Source organism: Taudactylus pleione, unplaced genomic scaffold (genome assembly GCF_031769625.1).
Source record: "Taudactylus pleione unplaced genomic scaffold, aTauple2 ptg000967l, whole genome shotgun sequence".
Lineage (NCBI taxonomy): Eukaryota > Metazoa > Chordata > Amphibia > Anura > Myobatrachidae > Taudactylus > Taudactylus pleione.
This window is the reverse complement of record NW_028285368.1, coordinates 11017501-11020000: the sequence shown is the minus strand read 5'-3', so window position 1 is coordinate 11020000 and position 2500 is coordinate 11017501. Positions and strand designations below refer to the sequence as shown.

The window sequence follows — 2500 nt, the reverse complement described above, 5'->3', positions numbered from 1 at the left end:
CCAAACCACACTGGACATGCCCAATCTCGTCTGATCTTGGAAGCTATGCAGTGTTGGGCCTGGTTAGTACTTGGATGGGAGACCACCTCGGAATACCAGGTGCTGTTGGTAATTTTATACTGCCATAACTGTCTTTTCTATTACATTTTACATTTAATTTTTTCAACTTATCAATGAATTTACATGAGTTAAGAAGTAATAGAGGTGTAAATTTAATGATTTTGAGCACCTACAGCCAAACCACACTGGACATGCCCAATCTCGTCTGATCTTGGAAGCTATGCAGTGTTGGGTCTGGTTTGTACTTGGATGGGAGACCACCTGGGAATACCAGGTGCTGTATGTAATTTTAGACAGCCAAAACAATCTTTTCTGTTACATTTTACATTTAATTTTTTCTACTTATCAATGAATTTACTGGAGTTAAGAAGTAAAAGAGGTCTAAAGTTAATGTTTTTGAGCACCTACAGCCAAACCACACTGGACATGCCCAATCTCGTCTTATCTTGGAAGCTATGCAGTGTTGGGCCTGGTTAGTACTTGGATGGGAGACCACCTGGGAATACCTGGTGCTGTAGGTAATTTTATACAACCATAACATTCTTTTCTATTACATTTTACATTTAATTTTTTCAACTTATCAATGAATTTACTTGAGTTAAGAAGTAATAGAGGTCTAAAGTTAATGTTTTTGAGCACCTACAGCCAAACCACACACGACATGCCCAATCTCGTCTGATCTTGGAAGCTTTGCAGTGTTGGGCCTGGTTAGTACTTGGATGGGAGACCACCTGGGAATACCAGGAGCTGTAGGTAATTTTATACTGCCATAACATTCTTTTCTATTACATTTTACATTTCATTTTAAAACTTATCATTGAATTTACTTGAGTTAAGAAGTAAAAGAGGTCTAAAGTTAATATATTTGAGCACCTACAGCCAAACCACACTGGACATGCCCAATCTCGTCTGAACTTGGAAGCTATGCAGTGTTGGGCCTGGTTAGTACTTGGATGGGAGACCACCTGGGAATACCAGGTGCTGTAGGTAATTTTATACTGCCATAACATTCTTTTCTATTACATTTTACATTTCATTTTTTAAACTTATCAATGAATTTACTTGAGTTAAGAAGTAATAGAGGTCTAAATTTAATGTTTTTTAGCGCCTACAGCCAAACCACACTGGACATGCCCAATCTCGTCTGATCTTGGAAGCTATGCAGTGTTGGGCCTGGTTAGTACTTGAATGGGAGACCACCTGGGAATACCAGGTGCTGTAGGTAATTTTATACTGCCATAACATTCTTTTCTATTACATTTTACATTTAATTTTTTCAACTTATCATTGAATTTACTTGAGTTAAGAAGTAATAGAGGTCTAAAGTTAATGTTTTTGAGCACCTACAGCCAAACCACACTGGACATGCACAATCTCGTCTGATCTTGGAAGCTATGCAGTGTTGGGCCTGTTTAGTACTTGGATGGGAGACCACCTGGGAATACCAGGAGCTGTAGGTAATTTTATACTGCCATAACATTCTTTTCTATTACATTTTACATTTAATTTTTTCAACTTATCAATGAATTTACTTGAGTTAAGAAGTAATAGAGGTCTAAATGTAATGCTTTTGAGCACCTACAGCCAAACCACACTGGACATGCCCAATCTCGTCTGTTCTTGGAAGCTATGCAGTGTTGGGTCTGGTTTGTACTTGGATGGGAGACAACCTGGGAATACCAGGTGCTGTAGGTAATTTTATATTGCCATAACATTCCTATCTATTACATTTTACATTTAATTTTTTCAACTTAGCAATGAATTTACTTGAGTTAAGTAGTAAAAGAGGTCAAAAGTTAATGTTTTTGAGCACCTACACCCAAACCACACTGGAGATGCCCAATCTCGTTTGATCTTGGAAGCTATGCAGTGTTGGTCCTGGTAAGTACTTTCATGGGAGACCACCTGGGAATACCAGGTGCAGTAGGTAATTTTATACTGCCATAACATTCTTTTCTATTACATTTTACATTTAATTTTTTCAACTTATCAATGAATTTACTTGAGTTAAGAAGTAATAGAGGTCTAAAGTTAATGTTTTTGAGCTCCTACAGCCAAACCACACTGGACATGCCCAATCTCGTCTGATCTTGGAAGCTATGCAGTGTTGGGCTTGGTTAGTACTTGGATGGGAGACCACCTGGGAATAACAGGTGCTGTAGTTAATTTTATGCAGCCATAACATTCTTTTCTATTACATTTTACATTTAATTTTTTCAACTTATCAATGAATTTACTTGAGTTAAGAAGTAATAGAGGTCTAAATTTAATGATTTTGAGCACCTACAGCCAAACCACACTGGACATGCCCAATCTCGTCTGATCTTGGAAGCTATGCAGTGTTGGGCCTGGTTAGTACTTGGATGGGAGACCACCTGGGAATACCTGGTGCTGTAGGTAATTTTATACAGCCATAACATTCTTTTCTATTACATTTTAC

The 2500-nt window shown here is 37.8% G+C and overlaps 2 non-coding genes and 9 pseudogenes across 2 annotated transcripts; all 11 read left to right on the top strand.

Moving 5' to 3' along the window:
• Positions 1–111, top strand: part of LOC148464307 (5S ribosomal RNA) — a 119-nt pseudogene extending 8 nt beyond the window's left edge.
• Positions 112–227: 116 nt separating this feature from the next.
• LOC148464306 (5S ribosomal RNA) lies at positions 228–346 on the top strand (annotated as a pseudogene).
• Positions 347–462: 116 nt separating this feature from the next.
• On the top strand, positions 463–581 carry LOC148464305 (5S ribosomal RNA; annotated as a pseudogene).
• Positions 582–697: 116 nt separating this feature from the next.
• Positions 698–816, top strand: LOC148464304 (5S ribosomal RNA; annotated as a pseudogene).
• Positions 817–931: 115 nt separating this feature from the next.
• Positions 932–1050, top strand: LOC148464303 (5S ribosomal RNA). The gene has a single exon (XR_015874337.1). It is a non-coding gene; the product is annotated as a 5S ribosomal RNA (ribosomal RNA).
• A 116-nt stretch (positions 1051–1166) lies between these two features.
• LOC148464302 (5S ribosomal RNA) lies at positions 1167–1285 on the top strand (annotated as a pseudogene).
• Positions 1286–1401: 116 nt separating this feature from the next.
• On the top strand, positions 1402–1520 carry LOC148464301 (5S ribosomal RNA; annotated as a pseudogene).
• Positions 1521–1636: 116 nt separating this feature from the next.
• LOC148464300 (5S ribosomal RNA) lies at positions 1637–1755 on the top strand (annotated as a pseudogene).
• Positions 1756–1871: 116 nt separating this feature from the next.
• Positions 1872–1990, top strand: LOC148464299 (5S ribosomal RNA; annotated as a pseudogene).
• Positions 1991–2106: 116 nt separating this feature from the next.
• LOC148464298 (5S ribosomal RNA) lies at positions 2107–2225 on the top strand (annotated as a pseudogene).
• A 116-nt stretch (positions 2226–2341) lies between these two features.
• On the top strand, positions 2342–2460 carry LOC148464297 (5S ribosomal RNA). Its single transcript, XR_015873570.1, has one exon. It is a non-coding gene; the product is annotated as a 5S ribosomal RNA (ribosomal RNA).
• Positions 2461–2500: the final 40 nt, after the last annotated feature.